The sequence below is a fragment of the Macrobrachium nipponense genome, chromosome 2 (assembly GCF_015104395.2).
Source record: "Macrobrachium nipponense isolate FS-2020 chromosome 2, ASM1510439v2, whole genome shotgun sequence".
NCBI classification, from domain to species: domain Eukaryota; kingdom Metazoa; phylum Arthropoda; class Malacostraca; order Decapoda; family Palaemonidae; genus Macrobrachium; species Macrobrachium nipponense.
Genome location: NC_087201.1, coordinates 138,177,783 through 138,204,105, shown reverse-complemented (window position 1 = coordinate 138,204,105; position 26,323 = coordinate 138,177,783). Strand labels below are relative to the sequence as shown.

General features: G+C 37.4%; 1 protein-coding gene across 1 annotated transcript in view; it reads left to right on the top strand.

Annotated features, from left to right (window-relative positions):
- LOC135221029 (microtubule-associated protein futsch-like) overlaps nt 1-26,323 on the top strand; it is a 305,098-nt gene that overhangs the window by 11,547 nt on the left and 267,228 nt on the right.

The window sequence follows — 26,323 nt, the reverse complement described above, 5'->3', positions numbered from 1 at the left end:
GTGGTAAATGCTTTCATGCGTTTCTTTCTTCGTGTTTAAGTATGTATGTATATATATATATATATATATATATATATATATATATATATATATATATATATATATATATATTGTAAAATGTAATAAACAAATTGTACCTAATTAGATGATGTTTATTCTAAAGCGCGGAAAAGTTACTTTAAAGTCCGCTTCCTCTCCTCTCTCTCTCTCTCTCTCTCTCTCTCTCTCTCTCTCTCTCGTCTCTCTCTCGTCTCTCTCTCTCTCTCTTTATTTTAATGAAATACGACAAGAGGCAACTTTATTAGCATAAAGCTCTTTTCATTTCAATGTAATTTTTACGATTTTTTTTTCGTTTTGGTAGTTCGTTCATTCAGCTGATTTGCCTTATTTCCTTCTATTTATGTACCGATGTGCAATATTAATTTTTGGAAAGCAAAACGAAGAAACCGTGAACATTTTAAAAATCAACGTTTAAGTGTGTATATTGCAACAATCTGTTGAGAACGTTTCTACTGACAGTCTTTCCTTGTTAATCGCATAATGATGACGCTATTTCATCATTAATTTATTAGTTTTCATTCTGATCATGTCACCAGAGCTTCCCTCGTGTGCCTCTGTGAATTTCGATTTCCGTTGTCAGCTCCCCATTTGCCCATTTCAGTGGAGTGTTCTGTGCTTCTAAAGCTTCAGTATAGCCAGACAGTCTTTTAAGTCATCTAGTACTCGAATGGAATAGGAATGGAAGTTTGTCGTTGGCATCAGTGTTCCATCAAGGTTGTCTGTGTCGGGAGAGTATTATGGCTTCCCTCTGGTGCCCTCAAAACCACCGTTATCGTCTGACATACTTGCTCACATAAACTTGCTCACATGAGGACCAGAGAGGTTGATTGTTGTGAACGCCCCTTCATAAATGTAATAGCGTTGTGTTAAAGAATATTGCTTGAATGAAGTACTTTCATAGGAAACACGAGAGACAACATCCTGTGCTACATTTAACTTGTAGTTGTTGTATCAAAGATGAAACCCTCGTACAGGAAACTTCCACGACATAAGATGTATCGCACACTTATATACACGATGCCCATCAGCAGCACATTGACCCCGACACTGCTCTACTAACTTGTGACCTTGCTCTATTCAGATATTATTTTCCTTCCTTTGAACATCGTCGTCATCGTCTTCAAATGTTTTCATTTTGATTTTTCAATAGGCTGTGTTCCCTCCATGGCTTCCCATTACCAGACCACATCACAACATACAGATTCATCTTTTCATCAGTGCTGCAATTACTTATGATACGTAGTCCATCGTGATAATTCGTCTAAACAGAGTTCGCTTTTTCCCTTTTTTTAACATAGAATCATAACAATTGTTGTATATTGTTATAGTTATTAGAATCATAATAATTTTTGTATATTGTTATAGTTGTTTTTTATATTAGATAATGTTTTTTATATTATTAGATTATGTTTTTTGTATTATCAAATAATTTTTTTTTATTAAACAATGTTTTTCTCCAGGCTGACTAAAATGAAGAACTGTGTGCTTAAATCATAGAGCACATGTTTTTAACTTAAGGAACCTGTGCTAATGGATACTTTCACTAGCTTAACGAAAACGGGTCACCATGATTTGTGGAAATAAATGTGGTGGTACTATTTTTGGGGAACATTTATTCCAGAAAAACAGAAAGAGATAGTGAAGATGATATGCTCAGACTTAATATATAAAGTATTGGGATTTTCCAAAATCTAGCTCAGCTAACTGAGTGCCATATACTATGTAATAATCCCAACAGATAATCCTTAAAGCAACAGAAAAAAAAACTAAAAATATACGAGCAAAAACTTGAGTGTTTCCTCGTGCCATTGGTCCTTTGCGATCCGAAACAAAAAGCACCAAAGATTATTGCCTCTGGAAGAAAAAGTAAACAGAAATATGATCACCTCTTCTCCTGTTCTCCCCTTCGCCCCCCAAAAAAATAAAAGATAAAAATAAATAAATAATAAAAAAAGAAAAACAAAAAACAAAAGGCACAGCTTCCTTTTATGAGGAATAAGAGTATGTAAAAGAGGAGGAGGACTTAGAAATGCTGTTCTATCTGCTTGCCGAAAGGGGAAAGGAATGGTTAGGGCATTTTAGGTCACTTGCTTCTCTTTGTTTTACATATTTCTCATGTTACTTTCTACCTTTTCTACGTTTTCCTTCGAAGTAACAATGGGCTTCGACGTCAGTGAATTTTCTTGCTTCCCAGAAAACATGATCAGTGTTTTAATTTTTTTTTAAGGCTGTTGTGTATGTGTGTATATTTTTTTATGTAATTTTTTTTTTAAATTCAAAAAGTGGTTGCGGCACCATTCTAAATATCACTGGGGTAGGTTTTGTCTGTTTCCTATGACATTGGAAGAGGATTTTTATACAATGCAAGTATTGCCACTTATGTAGGAAATTAAGATTTCACGTTTTGCGGGTAGAAGAACGTTGAATTAATTCCTTTCACAAAAGGGAACACAGAAACCTCTATTTTGAAGCTACTGGGAGACGCTATTAGCAGGGCACTCGAGGGATGCCTGGTGATGTAACGGTAGGATAAGATAAATGTGATGCCGTGTGACGTAACGACAGGTTGAATGGCAATGCCTAGACAGTAAAACACTGCGGCTCAGCTACGTAACCGAAATACAGTATCATAGGTGAATGATTAAATTATGGTTTCAGGGCTTCCATTCCACCACTTAATTCTAGTATGCGTCTTGTTCTGACAAACAAACACACAGAAAGAGTCGGACAAAGGCACAAACATGTGCTTTATCTATTTAAAAGGAATGGGGTGTGAGTTTTTTTTGTCTCTAGTCAGTCTCCAGCCTGATTACGACCCACCACAGTCGGTGAACTATCACTTATTAATTCTCAACAGGGGGCATTGTTTTCCATTCGGTTTCATTTATGAACCCACAAATACTTATTTATTTATGCATATATATAGATATATATATATATATATATATATATATATATATCTATATATATATTAGGGAAAAATGAGAGCAGATGGCATTATTCTTTCTTAATTCTTTATATTTTCCTTTTTTCCCTTTCGAAATAATATGGATATGACGATTCCTTCCTTTTTCTCAGCTCGATTTTCTTTTTCAAATACATTCCCTTTATACATACATACATAAATACATACAACATACATACATACCATATATAAGATATATATATATATAAGATATATTATATAATGATATATATTATACGCACCATGATATATATATACACATATATGTACACAAATGCGCTTCTGTGTAACGTCAGGTCTCACCCTTTTCCATTTTAGAGGTCATTAACCTTTTTTGTTTTCTCCTCTTTGGGAACTTTGACTCTTAAATCACCTGCCACCCACCGCCCCCCTTTTGCTCAGCAACATTATATCCGGACAAATGGACCAAGTTTGTTTTTCGTGATGTATGGCTCTGGTGAAGTAGAGTGGAGATATCATATTATATATATATATATATATATTATATATATATATATATATATATTATATATAGATATTTACATACATTCATATGTATATCTATACATAAACTGTATATGTGTATTTATGCACGTATGTTTGCATATATTTATATTAATTACTTATTTGTAACCTAAGTCATAATCCGGGGTAAAAGAAAAATGAAATGAGTTAGCATGTATTCCAACTTGGTTACTAAAGCGCTGTTTGTGCTGATAGCAGGCAGATGAAGTTACACTTCTTTGGTTACATACAGCTCTCTCTCTCTCTCTCTCTCTCTCTCTCTCTCTCTCTCTCTCTCTCTCTCATGGATTTTGTTCAGATATATTGAACATTTCTTGCTCTCTTTGTATTTACTTTAAAGTTTCATTCGGAATATGAGATATCATGAAAAATCGTAGCTAATGACCGTGTTTTTATACTGGTTTTCCTTTTAAGCCTTTCTTGAAAATATAAGAAATATAAATCTGGTAGCCAAGAGAACGTATTTCTTTACCAAAGAAAGTTTTTCTTGGAGTCAGTAGATACTCCCATTCTTGACCAGAGTTTGCATTCTTATCACAGGCGCAAAAAGACGCCCATACCTTCGCTCATTTCTAACAATGCCAATCGCAACAGAGCAAGATACCCATCCATGTAGAATGACTCCCTCCATAGACCCTCTAGTCCCTAAGACCTCAGCCTCCAGGGTTCAAGGCCCAATATTACTTCCGCCGGCGTAACAGCCTTCCCTCGCTTCAAGCGCTACCCTGGGGCCTCTTTGGCTCCTGCCAGAAGCAGTGACCTTCTTAATTTTATCTCTCCTCCCGTTCCTGCCCACACTTCCAAATGGCAGGATGTACTAAACTCTACGGCCAAACCAATCCCGTTTTCGTCCACGCTCTGCTTCCATTTTCGTCCTTCCAGAGTTCTTTCACGTCTGGAGGCAGAGCCATCCAGCCAGTGACTGGAACGTTTATATCCTTCTGGCTCTTTTGATCTTCTATTGAATGTTTTTTCCTTGTGGTTCGCTTTTTACTGGCCAGGAGAGGGGTAGGGCCGTAGGGAACAGTAACGGTTTAGAACTTGTTTTTTTGGACTAAAGTTGATAGTTTTTTGGATACTGATTTTTTAAAGAGTGCAAATCAGAAAGGGGTGAGATTTACTGGTTTCGTTTCCAAGAGTTGATATAGCGTTATTTAAGCGAGGAAGCCCTAGAATAATTCCTCGCGATCAATTTCTTTTAAAGCTGTCATTTCCCTTAAAGATATCAGAAAGGGTCACCTGTCATTATTCCAATAAACATGACGTCATTGTCTTTTGTCACTGCATTCAATTTTATATCCGAACAAATATAAACCAAGTTTGTCCGTGTCCATACGTAAAATTAAGGCTGTGCCTTGCAGCACGTTTTAGATAATTTGTTGTTTTCTTCTTCTTCTTCTTCTCCTTCTTGTTCTTCTCCTTCTCTTTCTTCTTCTTCTCCACTCTCTCTCTCTCTCTCTCTCTCTCTCTCCTCTCTCTCTCTCTCTCGCTTCGTGTTGTTTACCTGACTCTTCCTGTCCGCGGCATGCAGTTTCGTGTTAGCCTTGAAGTCTCTCATGGCAGAGGGTCCCTTGGCACCCTAGTTATCGACGAGTCTGCGCCACCACCTGGCCGACTGGCTTCCTCCTCCTCCTCCTCCTCCTCCCCCTCCTCCTCCTCCTCCTTTACACAATCAGTCTGTCTGCCTTCCATCTATTTGTAGGCCTTCCCCCCGTCTAGCATACCTCTCCTCTCTCTCTCTCTCTCTCTCTCTCTCTCTCTGGAGGCTTCCTTTCTCGCGGCTGTTTACCTCCCAAATATTTGTATCATTACGGTAGTGCCATCATTACCTTTCGATTTTAATTAGGGTCGGTGTTCTCTCTCTTTCTCTCTCCCTCTCTCTCTCTCTCTCTCCCCATTACAATAACTATAGCTATTATTAACAAGAACGAAGGATGGGGTTTCTGTTTCGTAATCATTATTGCATCGCTTTTCATTTTTTGAGTTATCTAATAGAATTTTTTCCGCCATGATTGCATTTGTCTTGGTTGGAAATTTTCCCGACTAAGCCATAGCTGGTAGGCGTTCCCTCGTCGGTTTTAATGTCTCAGGGTTCGTAATTGTTGAAATATCGACTAGAATGCAGTAACTCTGCCAAGAGAGAGCATTTCTTGCTTGCTTGGACCCCTGAGTATGTTTCCATACTGATGTGATATCAAGTTGATGTAGAAAGTTATGACGTTTTCATGATTACTGTAACGTAAATTCTTACGAACTTTGCATTTCCTTTCATAAGTATGTCTGAGTGTATTTTATCCACCTGAGAAAATACAGTTTGCAAGGGATCAGTCATTCACACTGAATTTACTTATGTTCTTTTTCCTTTCCTCTTCGATGTCTGGAGTAGTAATCCCAATATGAAATTACCTTACCTTGTATGGGTATATCTCTGAAGTTCCTTTTTAAAACGGTCTTTTATTCTAAATGTCTCCCATTACTTCGTATTTTTATCGTTTCTGCGTAACACCCAGGCTAAAGGACGAAGTACATACATTCTGTAATGAGAATGTTCAACAAAACTACTTTCATCAGTGACGGTGGTGATAAGGATGGGGAGCAAGCACAAACTAATTACACTATAAGTGGAAACCTTTAATCTATCCAAGTGATAAGGGCGTGGGGCCTCTCTCTCTCTCTCTCTCTCTCTCTCTCTCTCTCTCTCTCTCTCTCTCTCTCTCTCATTTAGGCAATTTTTATGAAGTAAAAAAATTTTATATTTTGCAAAATCTAGATGTTGAAATTTTCGTAGTTCTTTCATAAGACAAGAATCAGGTTTAGTATATATATTATATTTGTGTGTGCGCGCATTCTTAGTATATACACTTACATAATTGTTTTGACGCAAATCCTTTTATCACAGGAAGAAGTATTGCACAATAGGAAGTCTCGAATATGAGCAATTTATTGCCGAGCCGTTTCCGGTGTTGCTAATAATTCTTCTCGTTGTTTTGAAGACAATTATCTTGAGACGCATTAATCTCCAAGGAATGCAAGCGGTGACTCATCCTTCTAGCTTTCCAGCCGCAGGTCTGAAACTCCCAGTCTGGTGGGCGTTTTCCGCAATACAATTACATCAGTGGAAAGGCAGAGAGAGAGAAGAGAGAGAGAGGAAGAGAGAGGAGGAGAGAGAGAGAGAGAGAGAGAGAGAGAGAGAGAGCAAGCAGGCACTCGTAAAACTTTTGATTAGTGGATGTGCTGGACATCGGCTCTTGTCTCTTGGGACTCTGTTGATGTTTCGTTCCAAGCAGCTGCTGCAATATTTGATCCACTTGTTTGTTATTCCTTTTATTTATTTATTTATTTATTTATTTTGTCTTCCTGCAATCTAGGTTTGCAAATGTTCATCAATTAAACTAATGGTACAGGGATTCTACAGAGATTTCTCTTTTCAAAGGTGCCTCTTAGAGAATAAGAGAAGCAAGGGTTCTCATGATGTAGGACGAGACTTGGGGAGTTGAATGTAATTATATATAATAATATTATATATAATATTATATATTATATATATATATAGTAAATATATATATAATAGTATATATATATATTATATATATATATATATATATATATATATATATATATATATATATGTGTGTGTGTGTGTGTGTGGTGTGTGGTGTGTGTGTATGTGTGTGTGTGTGTGGGAAGACAGAGAGAGAGAGAGAGAGAGTTTGTATAAATTAGTAAGAGGTACTGCGTACCATACTCTAACATGTATGTCAGAGTACTTGTATGCTCAACATATTGCAGCTATCGGGAGACATGAACTAGTTTGAATATACACTCTTTACCAATCAAGCTCTCTGTCTTATTAATGAATTGCTTTTTATCTCGTGTTGCTGCAATAGCTTTCCTTTGTTTTCTTTCTGCGCCCAAATTGATGTATTGTTTCCCTGGGAAATATCTGAGATTGCTTCGGCCCGTTTGCAATCACGTTCCATCTGTCCACGACCACAAATTTGATTTACATTCTCTCTCTCTCTCTCTCTCTCTCTCTCTCTCTCTCTCTTTTAAATATAGTGTGACATTGTTTCTTGTTGGCGTATACTCTCTTCGTACCATTTGTCTCATTTCTTTACCTCTTTCGTTTGTCTGCCGCCTTCTCCGCCTTTCTGTCTCCAGACTCCACCATCTGCACTTTTTCCTCGTCCTTCTTTTGCGGATTTCCCCAAGGGATCCTGAAGGTCAGGAGGATGAGATTAAGGAACTGGCTGGGATACACACGCATTTAGGGGCTCAGGAGGGGACGGCGTTTACAGAGATTGTAAGGGGGCGGGGGAAGAAGAGAGACAGACAGACAGACAAACAGACGGCTGAGGTTTAACTTGAGAGATACCCCATGAGGAGACGAAGGTCTCTCGACTCCCAGCAAGTTGGAATGTCATGCCGTTAAGTGTGTGACTTGCTTTATTGTGATATGTGGATTTGTAATATCCGCAATGACCTCTTAGTTTCTTGATGCCCTCAAGTTTTTTTTTTTAATATGCTCATCCTTACAACGCCGTAAACTCAAATGAAAGAGACAACTAGGCCTCAAAGAAGTGTATTAGTTTATTAGTGCTCACCTGTTCCTCGTTGGGCGAGTAGGTGTCGTGCTCGCTTACCAATTCGGTAGTCACGAGTTCGATTCCCCTCTCTGCCAATATAGAACCAGAGGAATGTATTTCTGGTGATTAGAAATTCATTTCTCGATATAATGTGGTTCGAATCCCACAATAAGCTGTAGGTCCCGTTGGTAGGTAACCAATTGGTTCCTAGCCACGTAAAAATATCTAATCCTTCGTGTCAGCCCTATGAGAGCTGTTAATCAGCTCAGTGATCTGGTAAAACTAAGATATACTTTTTTCTTAGTGCTCATGTATAATATATATATACATATATATATGTGTGTGTCCGTGTGTGTGCATATGTGTGCGTGTTTGTGTGTGTAGTTTTACACCCAGCTTTTACCTTTGTGGTTAGGTGGCAGTTTTTTTTTAGTGTAGTACATATCGTTTAGTTTACTCCTTGTATCTTTTCCCAACATTTAACCACCAGAATGTTAGGTTCAGCTTCTTTAGGTTAAGAGTCTGCTGTGTTTTCAACTTTACGTCCCGTTTAAGGGGGAAACTATAAACATTAAGTACCTGAACTTTAATCAGGAGCTACAGTCTTTGCCATGGTTCATTTTAAACCACTCCTATGAACAGCATAGAGAATCATTGAGTTTACTCGCAGTCTTTTGTATAATGAAACAAAAGGGTATTAAAGCATTTGAGTGCCACGTGAAGAGATACTTCCTGGGCGCCCAGTCCTTGCTTTGCTTCTGAACTAAATAAATGTATAATATTCTCATTAGAATGAGACCAATAATATCAATATTCAGTTCAGTTTTTGATTTGCTTTCGTGACCAGACACTCACAATGCATAGCGTATCATATTTTATTGTGATCAGTGGTTATAGGTGCATGCATGCATGCAGGCATAACTGCATGCTCAGGAAGCACAATCCTTTCATGTATACTCCTTAGCAATTAACCTCTGAACTGTAGTTTAGTGAAATCTATCCTTCGTCTACTCCCATAGGGGATTGCTAATGCTCTTCAGCATCGTTCCTTTCAGTAAAGAAATGTTTCGTAATTATTTCAAGTAATTTCACTGAGAGTGTAGCGTCACTGCATATCGCATACAATACATTTTGGGAAATGATTTTTCACCATTTAAGGTGAGTACCAGATAGGTGTTATTCGGGGTCAAGTAAAATAGTAAGGTTGTGAAAAAGAATATGTCAGTCATTTGTTGATCAATTCAGTTGAGTGAAACACTTGATTAGTCTGGCAGTAGACTTATTCACACGTTCAAAAAATATTACTAATAATAAAATGAAAAATATATTAAAAAAAACACACACACACACAAAGGCCCCACAAGGTAAAAAAACACACACACACACACACAAAGGTCCCACAAGGTAAGGGCATTACAGTGTCATTTGAGTTTGTGGAAAGCAGAGTTTTAATTAAGACCTTTTTTGATCTTATAAACAAAAGAGACTGTGCATTAACCTTTTAAGTGCTGTCACGGAAAGCTGAATTGTGCCCCCGTTGCAAAAACGGAAACGTAAAACGACAGTTATTATCCTGTCGTTGAATCTGTCTGGCTGACAAAATTCCTGAGCTTCTGGATTGCTTATAATCACGCGAGTGCAGATATTTCTTATCAGTGTTGGTGAATGACGAGTAATATCTTCTCTTGGAATAATAAAATTATACATATTCTTATTTTCCCGCATACACAGCCAGAACGTCCCCAAAGAACTCAACCAGAGTAAAGTATCGAGCTAGGAAATCACGTCTTCAAATTAGAAGCCTCTCGTGATTTCGGCTTACAATTATTTCTTATATTTTATTTAAAGAGGATAGAGAAAGCGACGGGGGGCTGTTGGGGTGGGGGCCGGCAGACTATTACAGTATGCGGATGGGAGGGGCAGCCATGCAGTCATGCGGGAGGCGATTATGGCGCACGGGGAAACCATTTTAGTTCATCGCAGACGGCGGCGTCCATAGTTCGGCTGTGAAGAATAATGCAAAAGTCCATTGCAGCATTTGCTTTTATTTCCTGTTTTTTGCCGGTTTCTCTTGGAAGTAAGGAGGTGTGTTGGTATTGCTATTACTGTTATTCGACACAGTACTTTTTTTTGTGGATTGAATGAAAGCTTCGATGAACACTTGAATTGTTCAATTGCTGGCCACAGGAAATGCATCGCAGCTATTGCATATTCTTGCGTGTACAATTATTTGGAAATGCATGATGCGTATTACATATATGCAGCAAACGAGTATCTGGATAATGACGGTAATAACTATTATTTGAGAGCAGCTTAAATTGACTGTATGTATTTAATTTGTGGTTGCAGTTGCTATTCTTTTTGTAGTTGTTATTTTCAGGAACTATTATCCAGACTTCATTATAATGTTGAGAAGCCTCTTGATTCTTAATGAAGAGCTAATTACTTATACGAAATATGAAAGGAGGGAGAGGGCGACGCTTATTGTAAAACACACTTACAAAGCCTGCAACTGTAAAAAAAAAATCTTACTCTTGTTCCAACTTTGGTCTACTGTATGAAAGGTAACAAAATGATAGTGTTAATGTGTTCTTTTCTACGCATTAATCTTAGTTTACTTATAAAGAAAATATTGAATCACTGGATTTTTTTGTTCATTCTGGTGTAATTTTACATCCTGAGTCATTACCACCGTCATCAGTATCATGTTGATCGTGATGACGTATAACGCTCATGATAATCGTAGTCCCCAATGCCAAAAGAACTAGAGGGAAGAATATGTTCATGCCCGATGAGTATAAAGGCTCTTCCCTACCGTCAGTCATAAATCTAGCTTGGAGGTAATCCTGCCAAAGATTAACGAAAGTTTTGTTGGCTATCGTTATTAATCCTAATGGATTTTTTTTTTATAAAAGATGACGTGCTTGAAGTCACGATCATGGAATGCGGAGAACTGCGTTTATTCGCTTATTTAGGCACCTGCCATGCAGGAGCAAACATAAAGCTTGTTAAATGTGGATGTGTGCATTGGCATAAACTCTCTCTCTCTCTCTCTCTCTCTCTCTCTCTCTCAAGTGAGTATTTTTGTGCCCTCACAATCGCATGTATAGTTTTTCAGAAAATTAAAAGTTCTCAGGAAATAAGCCCGTTTCTATTAGATTTCACCGGTTCTCTCTCTCTCTCTCTCTCTCTCTCTCTCTCTCTCTCTCTCTCTCTCTCTCTCTGTGCATTTCTGCTCATAAATACGTTTCCAGTCGAGGTCTTTCACCCCTCTATTGCACTAAAGGACCGAGAAAAATCACTATGTCTAGCGTCCTAAAGATTTAGGGTGCAGTGAGTGAGGTGTCACCTGCTAACATGTATCCCCTTTCTACTTGAATGAATGTTGAAGAATTTTAAAGGCTAAATGTACGCACACACACACATATATTTGTGCGTGTGTGTGTATAACCGTTTGTTTCTTTCCGTTTTTCAAATACGATAGTTTTGGAGTTTTGGCTGCATGTTAACGGGAGTGTAATGTGCAATGTTTCTTCGTGCATCAGCAATGTATATATTAGAAATAACTAATCCCACCTTTTCATTATTATTTCCGTTTATTTAAGAAACATCCTTCCAAAAGAAGCGTGGTGTTCAAAGCGACACATCCCGAGTATGAGTATATTAAAGGTAAACGAGATTAGGAATAAGTGAAAGGAACAGTGTAAAGCACAGAAGTCTCGCAGCTAAGAGGAATGGAGTCTTTTGCATCGGCTCTGCAATTGCGAACTATCACTTCCTCTTTAAACACCTGTTAAATTCGCGTGGTCAGGTTGGTCGAGACCAGGAGGCCGAAGCGTATCACAGTTGTATAGTTGTTCTTTGGGTCTTCCTGCCATCGGCCACTTACGAGATTGCTTGATTGCATGTCGAGATCCTCTATGACATCACTGCATCGGAGACGTAAACAGGATATTGGGGCTCTTGACTGACATTTAACAGTGGCCTTGATCTTGGCGGGTTGGGTGGTGGTGGTGTTGGTGGTGGTAGGGGTGGGGTTTCCAAGAGAAGAAATTTTACATTTTGGGCAAAGAATTCCGCCGAAATTTTGTGGAATGATTTTGGGGGGAGCGCGGACTGGGTGATTGGGGGGCTGGACTTTTAGAAGCTCTGGTGGTAGAGAAGGATTGAATGAAGAAGATTCAAGTTTTGTCTTTTTCATAAAGGTTAATTGAGTATAGGTTGCAAAGAATGAATTGGGAAAAATTTTCTTTATAACTGTGTTATTAGTAGGTCTTACTACTAGGCCATAAAAGGAATAAAAAAATAATTTTCAAAAAAATATAACTTTTTCTCTAATGATTAGTAAGGCACTAAAAATAAGCAAGTCTTACAACGATCATCTTCCATTAAAGACAAAATATCATGACTGGCATCGAGCCCCTAACCCAAATCCAGATACCAGGCGATGTGCTTCGTCACTGGACAAAAGAATGTGAGAGTGAACTCCCTCCCTCCCATTCGCGAATCTTTTCCTAGTCGCTGGTAAGGAAGCCATGCCAACAAGCAAACCACGCAAGCACGCAAGTAGGAAACAAGCACTCCCCGATCAGTAAAAGGGTGCTTTGAAGGGAACGGAGGGTGAAGGACAAATGATATATGGGTACATTACATGGCCACGCCAGGGTCATAAAAACCGACATTTTGCGAAGCAACAGCCCCACCCCCACAAAGGGTGTCAAAGGTAGGGGTTACAGCGTGCTATGAGCGTGCAAAAGTCAGCGTGTATGTCCCCTTGTCTGGTTTGTGCGTGAAGGGTTACGGGGTAACATGATTTTGCAGCGTGCGGGAGTTATCGTTGGCACACTGCCCGGGTAGAGAGAGACCAAGAGTTGAGCTGACGGTAGACTCTGAGAGAGAGAGAGAGAGAGAGAGAGAGAGAGAGAGAGAGAGAGAGAGCCGCATGGCCATCGATCCTCTAGGAAGACTGCAGGCTAGTCTGAGTGCATGGAGACAGGCGCGCCGTGCGGGGAACAGGGCTTGCAAGACCTCTCTCCCCCACTCCCCTACTTTTCCTCTCTCTCTCTCTCTCTCTCTCTCTCTCTCCACTCCTTTCCCTACACCTTGTCGTGCATGACATGTTCTACCCAGGTAGCCCAAACCAAGGGCGCGGAGCTTAATGGAATAGACCTTACCAGTTCTAAATGAGCGCGAGCCAGGTCATAATAACCAACGAAGGGACCAAAATAGAACGAGAGAGAGAGAGAGAGAGAGAGAGAGAGAGAGAGACGGGGGCTAACGTGATGATAAAGGCGATGGCATGGGCGTGGCCTGGAATGGAGAAAGGGGCGGGGCTTTGTATTCCTTAACGGCTGGCGATTGTTGGGGGGAAGGGGTAGTTTGCTTTGTGGGGTAGGTCTCATTGTATTAACCTCCATCTTCCCTATCCTATCCCCTTCTTCGAATAAAAGGGAGATTCATTATTTTTCGTACTTAGATGGTTCCCTTCTGTGTCTTCGCCTCCCAAGAGTGAACCGACTCCACTCATCCTTTCTTGGTGTAATTTTATCATGTCTCGTCATTTTCTTTCCTGACATCTAAATTTTATTTATTTTTTTAAGGAGTGGGGGGATACGGGCTACTTGAATATGCACTTTCCTTAGCCATGAATATTTTTTTCAGATTCTTCCTAAAGATTTAAAAAACCAGTTTAATTGATATATTTAAATCGGATTTGTTATTCACTATACCAGTGTTCGTTCAAAGCCTAGTATATCATATCTTCAGTTCGTATTGAATGCGCAATTCAATAAGACTGCCTTATCTGCAGAATGTTCAGTGGGATGCATTAAAACTCAAGGAAGAGGTCGGCCAGAAATCTGTTATTGTGATGCCATAATACGAAGTCCAAATTGCTTGAAGTACTTTTTTGCGCAACTGAAATTCACATGGTACATGACAAAAAGTTTTTGCGAGCTCCGTGTTCAGCTCAATGTCCTCAAGAAGTTTTGAAAAAGTCATGCTTTAAACTCCCTGCGTCTCGAAAATGCTTCATATTCGTGGAAATATCTACTATTCAAAAAACACGTCATGTGAAATGTCCTCCAGGACACGTTAACGATCCAGTGCCACTGACAATCACATGACGGACGGCGCGTGGACGGAATCATAGCCTCTGGAGATTTCCCTACACGCTATCTATGTTTAGTAGGGGGACGACGAATTCAAGGCTGCCGCAGCACACGAACGTACTCTCCAGTTCGAGCTCATGCTGCCTACTGGCTTTTTGTCTCTCATATGCTACGATTGATCGTTTGATGTTTTGATGTTGCTTTCAGTAGATGAATCAAAGGATTTGAAAACAAGAGTGGATTTGATCACGGTTTGCTACAAAAGCTTGTGTACGTCTCTGTTTATGCATATGTTTAGTTGTGTTGTGCGTTCGTATGTTGCAATGAACTTTCAGACATCTTTGCTCAAATTTGTGTTTAGCTAAAGATAAAGTCGGGGAAAAGATACTTTAGATACAAAATGATACGTGTGAGCACTGCCATTTTTTTTGTTCCAGTTCTAAAAACCTTTATCAGTAAGTCAATCATCACCATAGCAAAATGATAAAGTAGGGGCTTTATTGACATTGATCACTTTTCCAAAAATTAATAATACTTTTCAAAAAATTAATATAGTAACTTTTAGTATTGGTTAATGATTTTTTAAATATGTTACATAAGAGTACAGAAATAATAGAAACTGAACAATAGTTTATTAAATTTGATTCAAAATTTATAGACGTGTAACATAACAGCAATTATTTTCGTGGTTACATTTGCAATTTGTTTCCGTTCACTTACATGCTATTAGAAATACAATTATTATCGTGCCTGTTAATCAACGGGAGTGTAAGGTCGTGCATGTTATAGCTATATTCTTTTTGAGGTTTATTGAAATGCATTCGGCATTTGGTGTCAAAAATATTCATTTCGGAATAAAACTTTATCAATGGAATGTTTTACATGGTTCCATATTTTTGATTAATGGGTTAGTTTAGCTGTAGTGCTAACTCTGATATGCCTCTCGCTTTTTATATAGTATACGTATATATATACGAGATATGTGTCCGTGCGTGCGGTGGAGTCGCGTAAAATTTTCTCCAAATTATATGGAAATTTGTTTTTAAATATATTCATTACTTTATGCATATAATTTTATGTCTCCTTGTGGCATGTATTTTTAATGATATATTTTCTGTCCCATATAGAATTTATGTAATCAAATATCGTTTCTTAAAACACTGTTTTTGGATTTGTTTATAAAAAGTGTAATAGTATCATGTTATGTAAGAGAGATTTGGAATTTTCTTGATAAAAACTCTTTTGTCGAAATACAATTTTCAGAAGGATATCATGGTCTCTTTTAGAGAGAGAGAGAGAGAGAGAGAGAGAGTCTTGCTAAAGAAGGCAAAGGACTAATTATGTCATTTTAAAGATGTAAAGCGAGTGTTTCCTGCCGTTTCTCTCTCTCTCTCTCTCTCTCTCTCTCTCCTTCTGGTGTTTTGGGAATGACAGAGACCTTATGCCGTCAAGTTTATACAAGGTCAAATCTTATCAAAAGAAGTTAAATCATGCACAAACTTACTGAAGCCAAAATCTCGAGAGAAAGTTGGGAAAGGAATAACTTCAACTGCTGCTCAAGTTTACAACTTTGGAATTCGGGATGTCGTAAGGTGTAGGTTATACCAACACTACTACTACTACTACTACTACTACTACTACTACTACTAATATCAATTTACTACTGCTGTCTTGGATCATCCGGCATAATATAGCCATAATTTTAGTCTCAGAAATGAAGGTGATGTCAGCAGTATATAGTACTAGTTATTTTGTTTCAAGCAAAATATTTCTAAATTATCAGCTATGTATGGTGAGGATGACGGTAATTTCACCTTGATATTACAGCCATTACGTCATTATATGTCATAAATCGGGTGAAGGTTCAAGTACCAACTCTCACTTTGAAATGTCATCATCAGGACTGAAGGTTATGTATCTGTGCCTTTTCAGATATCCAGAGAGAGAGAGAGAGAGAGAGAGAGAGAGAGAGAGAGAGAGAGAGAGAGAGAGAGAGAGAGAGAGAGAGAGAGAGAGAGAGAGAAGATGCATGTCCTGCATGACCTTGGCTAACGCTGAACACTAAGTCCTGTCGATTAACGAAGGATTACTTGGTGGGAAGTGCTTTAGCTGGGTTCTTGTGATAAAGATGCCAGGATCATCTCTGGAGACCAGCGGAAGACGTCTTTAATTGTGACCAGTAACTACCAGGATCAAAGGTCTTACCGAGGTTACCAGTCGAGCAAAAACATTACGTTTTTACTGCAGGGTAGTTACATCGTTGCCAAAACTTGTACAGTACATCGGCCTAAAAATTGTTCACTCCTGTTTGCAAGGAATCAATTTGTTTGGGAGAAGCATACTCGTATAGCTGTAGGAGTTTGTAGTCCAGTGGTCTGGATGGTCACCACACTTGCGAGAGGCTCCGGGTTCGACTACAAAGTTGGAACAGAATAGACCCATACTTCATTCAAACCCAGATTCTTATGTTGATACAAGGAGCGCATTGGTTCTTCCATAGTCGACTGTGTTGGGGCGCAGCCAGGCTGGAGAAGGGAATTGGGCTAGCAACATCAGCTTCAAAGACTTGCAAGTAACCAGAAAATTGATTCCTTCAGGAAGCGGCAAGTAACCAGAAAATTGTTTCCTTCAGGAAGTGGCAAGTAACCAGAAAACTGATTCCTTCAGGAGCCACTCCCTCTGAAGTAAAAGGCATATGGTCAGAGGATACGAATGTACTAACAAACGTACCTCTTAGTGTATTATCTTATCAATCGTGTTACTAATGTCAAAATATAATACCGATTTTCTCACGTGAATTTGTTTTCTTTCTTTAAAGCGAAATATGTGAGGCAAACACTTTTTGTGAAGTTTAGTTAAGCATGACCTCAAAGGCTTATTTCAAGAAACATTATGGATACTTTGTCCTATTAATTATTGAAGGCACCAGGAGATGCCATTATTTACCGAAATATGGCTCAAAATCCTCTGACAGATGTGATTTGGCAGTGTTTGCAGTCAGCGGATGTTAAACTCTGTATCGTCATCACACCATCCTACTTCTTTAATACAGAATTTATGACCGTATACTTTTGCTTTTAAGTCTCATATTGGTTCCTCCAAATGAGTTCACATGGTTGATGTCGCCTAACTTTTTGCGGCATTTTTATGGATCCCAAACCAGTCATCAAAGAAGCACTGAGAGACGTGACGTATTATTTTAGTCAAAATGACAACATTTTTTTTTACAACCCGGCACTCAGGCGTTGATGTTTATTGCACCCTGTATATGAAGGGAAAAAGGCAGAACACGGCAGAAGCCTCACAAGAGGTGGGCGTTGCCGGCGTGTGATTGCGCAATTATTAATTACTTAAGGGAGCCAAAACCTCTTTAATTACGATGTGATCGATCTCCCCCCGGGAAATTGCGCTTGTTCGCGTGAAAGTGGGGTGTTACTCTTATGCGGCAATATTGATTTTCTTATCAAATGTCACTTTTTATTTTAGGAATCCAGAGATTCCTTGATTTATTTGACGCTCTGACTGGAATGATTTTAATGAAAAATTTTTACAATTTGGTTTTGTATTTATTTTATTTTATTTTATTTATTTTTTTTTTTTTTTTTTGCGGTAACTGGTTTTTAAAGCTGCTAGAGCGAACAAAGAGGAGAAAGTGAGAGATAGGGAGAAGATGGTAACGAGATAAATAGAGAGGAGAGAAGGGGAAATGAAGAGACGGAGATACAAGGAACCATCACAAGGAAAAGAGAAGCAGATGTGGGGGATACAACGAGATGGCGAGAGACGTGGAAAAATAATGTTAGAGAGAAAAGGAGAGATGAGAGAGGATAACTACAGATGGACGAATGTAGATAACGGAAGGGTATGAGAAAGGGACAGATAATGAGACCAAGAGACGAGAGAACACAATTAAGTGAGCGAGAGAAGGAGAAAGATGACAAAACAAAGACAAGGAATATAACATGATAGAGACTGATGAAAGATGAGAGAGAGAGAGAGAGAGAGAGAGAGAGAGAGAGAGAGAGAGCAACAGCAGCAGCAGCTTAGGCGGGCGTCATCAATATGAAAATCCAGTTCGAATTTATCCCCCTGAATATCCGAGATAGAGAAATCACTAACAGAATAGTCTTTCAACGTGTTTACAATAATTATCCCGATTGGGGTAGTAAACACCAGTTACTGCCAGGCAGCATACAAATTGTGTTCATGCTCTCCCAACATATCGAATGACATTGAAAAGGGAGAGAGAAATGTATGACCCCGTAATGCAAATCCATAGTTTCAAGAGACACTGGGTTTTCACTTGTTAATTTGGCAGTGATACTCATCGTGATTCTGTGCTCATGTTCATATAGCTCAAAGTGTTCTCTGTATAGAGCCGTTGTGCATGACAGGACTTTTCGTTTCCTGTTGTAAATACTTACTAGGTTCCAACTTCTTTTATGACTTTGGTAGGTGAGTCTTACCGCCTTGACCTGTCACTTGGGAGACCGAGGTTCGTTTTCGATGTGAGACAAATTTCTGTGAAACAAGTACTTATGTGTTCATTATTTCCACACACACACACACCACACACATACTACATATATATATATATATATATATATTATATATAATATATATATATATATATATATATATATATATATGAATACACACACATATACATATTTATATATGTATATGTATGTATGTTGCTTTACTGTAAGCTAAAAGTAATAAAAGAATATGAAAACTACGAAGGAAAATTTTAAGGAATTAAAATCATAGAAATAATTGAGAAACGGCCTGGCGCTGAGTAAGATTCCCACCGAAAAGGTTGGAAAAAAAAAAAAGGCAGGAAAGCTTACCACCCGTTCCGTCTGTGTGTCTACGGTCTCCTTGAGGATCACATTGACTTGTGAAGGATGAGTGATTATTCGCGGGTGGATGAGCCCGGATAATCCATTAGAAGGCGGAAGAAATGCTTCTGATGCAGCCTTTGTCAGTCGGCATCTTCGTCTGCCTGTCGGGACCGTGATGGTTGGCCATGTAATGAAGTCTGTTGCTAATTAAAGCGACATGTGTTCGCTGTTTAGAGTTTCTGTGGACGAGTTTTTGATTACTGTTTCCCGTTACGTGGATCTTACCAGGTTTTCCGGCTGTTGTGAAACAGACTGTTGTAAAACCCACTTCAGGATCGGAATGTATTAGTATATTTGCCGTGCTTCCATTTAGCACTGTGTGAAATACACCTCACTGAATTCTTGAAGTTGTACATCCGTATTTTTTCTTCTCTGATCTGTTATATGCATAGGATATTTATACTCAAACCCCGTTTATTTTATTCCTACCCCCGATGTTGAAAATCTCTCCCATTGATACGACTGTTTATTCTGTTAACAGATGATTGTTCCTTTGGATACAGCATCTGATGATATTTCATTAATCCAGTATCTTAAATCATACCTCACCTTAGGAGATGGCGAGTTATGTTATCTACCCTAGTGTCCCAGTTTATATCTTTCATTCTAGTGCTTTGTTTGCTTACAAGTATTTTATTAAAAGTCGTGGAAGCCTGTATACAAATAATGAATGCAGTGATATTCAAACTTGGAGGAATACTTGCTGAGATCTGGAGAATGTTTGTGTATATTGACTAGCTCTGCAAAATGTTTATTTAGGAATATTTGCTAGGTTCTTGTGTACGATTATTTCTCTTCTTGATTTTAAGTCCCTATATCTGTTGATGAATTAAATTTAACCTAAAAGAAGAATGGTTTTCGTCCTTCCTGTAGTAACGGACACACACCTAATGATATAACTAATACCGTACAGTTTTATGGTTGGTCTCCTTAAGTCAGTCCCACGTAATTTTCTGTTTTCTTAATGACAGCCCATCCTAAGGAAGTGAGAGAGAGAGAGAGAGAGAGAGAGAGAGAGAGAGAGAGAGAGAGAGAGAGCAATTGTCTTGTACTAATAACAGTGGCTATTCGCTTATGCCTTAATTACTTGATTCTTGCTGGAACCACAAAAATAGGATTTGTTGAAAATTAAGCTTCGTAAACAAGGTGTTTATTTAAAAAAGCCAGGAGGCTGCGGCTAGTCTCTCTCTCTCTCTCTCTCTCTCTCTCTCTCTCTCTCTCTCTCTCTCTCTCTCTCTTTCGTTGTTCTGAGCAATATTTTGCCGTATAAAACCTATATCTGCGTTTTATAAAACTTGACTTTATCTTTTTTACCAGCGCATGCACACGTATAGATGATTCCCGGAAGACAGAGTAGTTCCCATAACGGAATTCCAAGGCATGAAAGCCTGGCATTGAATGTTATTCATCCAGAACTGATCTATTTCCACCTGAGCCGGTTGCGGGGAGTAATAAAACGCTACGTCAAATATCGGAAGCCTACTATTTCGGCCGGACGTTTCGATTCAAAAAGGATCCTAAAAGAAGAATTTATGTTGGGCCGTTTGAGGCGGAAAAATGTAACGGGAAATGTGACTGGGTCAAGTTTTGTCCGAGTGGTAAATTACGGGATATTTATAGCAAAATAAATATGGCTTAGACCTGTATTTTCATACCCCTTCCTCATACCCCCCAGCTGATCCCCTTTGCTTAACTGTTTTCAAATCTGTGGTGTATGATTTCGAAATATCCGTATTTTTCGTCCACACAAATTAGTCTGTATTTTTTAGATATAGAGAAAAAAAGGAAGGAAATTATATATATATATATATATATATATATATATATATATATATATATATATATATATATATATACATATAATATTATAATATAATATATATATTATATATAATAAAAATATAATTTTGTTTTTAAAGGAAAAAAATTATGGCATCCTTACCTTAGATGAGCTCTGCATTGTTCGGGGAACATACTTGGGACAATGTACCACTCACCTTCTATTAGAATGACTGCATTTATGGAAGCCGTTTGTTTTCTACTTATGCGTAGGCAGATCTGGCTTTCACACAGGAGAATAATGGTTTTCAGTTCCAGGATTTTATTTTTTATTTTTGTTTTGTGCTAAAGATTTCTTTTTTCCTTTTAACAAAGTATGAGTAGCCATGAGTAGCTTTAATTTTTTCCTGTTCATGCAAGTGTATATCAGTCTTCCTTCATTTTAGTACTATATATTTAAAGTAATTTCTATATATAGTACTTATACAAACACACACACACCCACACTCACACACAGATATATATATATGTGCGTGTGTGTGTGTGTGTGTGTTAACCGAATACCTGTTCACTCAATTATTGATTCGTTGTTCATGTGAGTGGGCGTGGCATATTATAGGGAGGGGGGGGGGCTTATTTTAGCAGAGAACCTGCGCCTTAGGATAAAAATAACTAATCACTTGAGTAGAAAATGTTCGCTGATTACTTTCATTCCTGGTTATTTTAATTCATAAATACGTTTTATTTCTCGCAATGTTTTTATAATCCCTAGGTCATTTGATATGCCTTGGTTTCTACGACGAAATGTTTTCGTTTCGTTCTCTGAAATTAAGTGTATGGCGCTGTTGTAATTTGAGAGTTATTGCCTCTTTGGGGCTTCGAACCGTTCTGGGGCTATAGGATGGGCTTGAGGCTCCCTGGAGAAAACAGCATGGGGGATAAACATCTGTAAAGATTAGGGGAAACATGAGATGCGAAGACGTATACACATTTGATGCTAGGAGTATATATAATATATATATATATATATATATATATATATATATATATATATATATATATACATGTATGTATACTATGTAGTATTGCTTGGTAACTGAACCTCTTTTAACATTTCGTTGTTGATGTAACATTTATCTTATATTTTTACTGATATTTTACAAATGTTTAAAGTTTTGAGTTTTTATTTGCCTACCTTACATTATTTTATCTTTTTTTTTTTTAACTATCGTTCATGCTCTAACCTTTTTTTCATCTTTATTTCAGGTATGTGGAGAAGGAATGACGAAAGAACGCACTAGACAAGTAAGGTATGTAGACTGTGTGGCTTCTTATTAAAGGGAGAAAACGTAGGGAAGAAAGCACAAGAGGAAATGAGAAAAACTTTGACTTGGTGTTGGTCCTTTTGACGCGTTATACGATCTCCTCTGAATCTACTGCAAAGGAAAAAGAAGGAAGAAAACAGCTGGTTTGGCCCTCAGATGAAAGAGAGAGAGAATGGTTATGGAATGGAAGTAGTTTATAAAAGGAATTGTGTGTGGGACGATGCTGATGTTTCGAATGAAGTTGCAGTGATGTTTTGTAGGGGATGAAAATGATGATTTATGAGATTAAAAATGGTAGTTCTTGTGGCGTTAGATGTTGTTGTATATAAAATGTGTGTTATATTTCATAAGAGGAGTTATGTTTCTTAATGGATGGAGGTTATGTATCCTTCGGTATTAGTTATTTTATTTTTTTTGCCTTTGTAAGGGAGGTTGAATGGAAGAAAAGTTGGATATTTTATTTAAAGAAATCGAAATTAAATAGAATACGGAAAGAAAGAATTTTCTTTCATGGCATGAAAAGATAAACTTTTTATGAAATCACTTTTCTCGCGTTATTATATTTCGTGTAGACTACAACTCCATCATCTCATGTTTTCTCAGATATTTATTATGTTGATGAAAGTTGAACAAAGTATTGGAAAAAAATATACTGCATCATTCTTCTTCTTGAAGAACGATTGATTGGACCGTTTTCGACTCAAGTTCCTTTTATATTGATAAGATATCCTTGCGCTAACAAAAGAAAGAAACATGGCTATTTGGTGTTTTCCCTTGAATTTTTAAGTATGTTTCTTATTCTTGTATAATACATGCATATATATATTTTTCCTGTATATATATATATATATATATATATATATATATATATATATATATATATATATATATATCGACCAACAAATCACTGTAGAACGTGTGATGATCATATATGCATATATGGCTGTATGCATAGTATATATATATACAGATATATATATATATATATATATATATATATATATATATTAATGCTCGTGTAGGTATAATAATAATCATTAACTTGATGGAATAAACTTTTGCATGTCATTGACGAAGTTCGAGTCAGCTGAGGGGTGTAACTGTAAAACTCAGGAACTACGACAGTTGCATGAGAAGGGAAATTTATGGGAACATGAAAGTTTTAATTCACGCAGTCTTCATTACTGGTATTATTCACGTAAAGATAACAAAAACCGACATAACAATACAGATATTGCGCAATGCTGTGATGTACCTTCTCCATATCGCCTCAGAGTCCTTATTACGTATTGCATGATAATTGATGATTTTCAGTATCAACTCTATAATAAGTATTGGGTTGTGAACAAACACCTCATTCGTGAGGTTCTCTTGGAAGAGGCGCCAGATTCACATTGCATATTAGGTGAAGGATGGCTGTGCTGACTGGATATTATAAAATAATATTTAATTTATATGACGTTTCTTAATTCGTTATATTTCCGAAACACTTGAATATATGAATGTTTTTTTTTATATGTATTTTGTTAATTTGGTGTCATGTATCCCGAATACAGCTCACAAAGCATCTTTGTTATTTCATTTGGTTCACATAAAACAGAAGAATAATCTTTGCATGTGTGTCCTAAGGTCTGTTAAATGAACCGAAGATTAAAGTGGTATATCTGCAACTATAAGGATAATACGTCATCATTAGCAACGTTTGTATTTCGAAAATAATGAAAAACAGCTGACAAGAAAGCCAGGGGGAGATTTATAAACATTTCTAGTACTTGTAGTTTTTGTGGAATACTTTTTTTTTTTTTTTTTCTTTTCTACAGACGTCAGACATCGCCATTGATATCTATGTAATGGAATAGCACACCATAAAATGAGCGCCTCAGTGGCGTGGTCGGTATGGTGTTGGCGTACCACCTCGGTGGCCGCGAGTTCGATTCTTTGACATTCCATTGCGGTGCGAGAGATGTGTATCTCTGGTGATAGAATTTCACTTTTGACGTGGTTCGGAAGTAACGTTAAGCCGTTGGCCCCGTTGCTGAATAACCACTGGTTCCATGCAACGTAAGAACACCATACAAACAAACAACAAACAAAAACATCAAAGATTACTTTGAGATTACCCCTCGTGTAAATACGAGATTAGATTTTAATGATTATTTCTTTTTTTATATATTTGTAATACATATTACGGTGATTAAGCCACTCGCTATGCGCCTACCAAATAACCTTGTTTTGATTCTCGACTGAGGTGGAACGAATCAGTCACGTTCGGTTAAAAGTCATTGTGCCTGTGTTGACTAAACATAAGAATGGAGTTTGGAATGCGGCTAAGAACTTCAATACTTCCTAAGAACATCCTACTGGAATCACACCTGCATAGTGCATATATTGTGATATAATATATATATTACATTAATATATATATATATATATAATATATATATATATATAGATATATATATATATATAATTAATATATATTACACACACAACATATATATCATATATATATATATATATATATTATATATATATATATATATATATATAGGGTTCGTGTTATCACTTCCTTTAATCTATATTACTTTTTTATCATTATTTAGCATAAGTGTTTATTTACTTAATGGATTCTTTTCTTATGAACGTTGCCGCTCACAAATGACCAAGTTTATAAAAAAGATATGTTTCTATTTTCTGCACATGAAAGACCGTAATTGTTTGTTGAATCTTATCTCTTGTCTCTCTGCTACTTGATGAGTCGAGAGGAGGGGAAAATAAAACTTAAATGGAAGAAGCCAAGTAATTGGAGAGATAAAGAAAGGAAGACGAGTCAGAGATGAAGATTTAAAAGGTAATTTGGATGTCAGAAGAAAACAAAATTGTTTAGCGTTAGCGATACAGACCTTAAAAAGTTTCACAGAGAGAGAGAGAGAGAGAGAGAGAGAGAGAGAGAGAGAGAGAGAGAGAGAGCGCAATAGTATTTTTGTATAAATTTAATGTATTTACTTGAAATCTTCTTACGAGTTTACAAATTGCAACCATAAGTGGTAGTTGTATGACTATGGGCAAATGGAAACGTGCCCTGTAGTTTTGTAATGGCACAAACCTAGGTCACGCTTCAAGGTTACAATAGAGGCCCTACTTATGAAAAGGGTTAGTACACTAGCAGCTTTTGTATGGCTGGAAACTTCTGCGCATAGAGAATCTAATTAGGGTACTTATGGATGAAATAATGACGGTACTTGAAAACGGGTAACATTTATATTTTACAAAAAGAAAAAACAAACTCACTGAAAAAAAAGAGGTTTATCAATATATTTCTGTGAGTGGAAATATAAGAAAATAGTTGTTACTAGGTGATATCTGTTTATGTTTTGAAATAATTGCCGGAATAATCATCATCAGCAAACTGAGTTATCGGCACTACGAGAGAATGGAGCTGTGTAAAAAAGACCTACCTCTCATTGTAAGAGTAAAAAAAGGGGAAAAAAAGACCTACCTCTCATTGTAAGAGTAAAAAAAGGGGAAAAAATGATGCGGATGATAAGAAAGAAACAAACACATGAAACTGAGGCAGGAAGAGAAATATATAGACCGTGACACCTAGAAAAAAAATGATAGAAAAATATATATACCTTTTTTTGCTAAAACAGAAAACAGGCGGAAACTGTGACAATTCTTGACGCATGAAACAAATTGTAAGGTTCGCGTTTCTGCTCTGGAATCCGGAAATACAGCTGGGCGAATGGAATCAACTTTTTGTAAACTTTGTAAAACTTTAAGTGTGATTATTATTATCGGGTGCGAAAACCCAAGTAAACTTCAGCCATTAGGGGCCAAATGCTCTGTTGCAAGTTTCCGAATTCGGAACATTCATGGGGAGGTGGGCTATCTGAGCGTTAAATTTGTTTCTTCTTCTTCTTCTTCTTCTACTTCTTCGTCTTCTTCTACTTCTTCTTCTTCTTATTCTCACGAAATTGTGTGGGCATATTCATCATCACGATCTCACTTGTTCTTTGAATCGTTTTTCATTTGTTTCGTTAGATTTGAACATTTCACTTCATTAGGA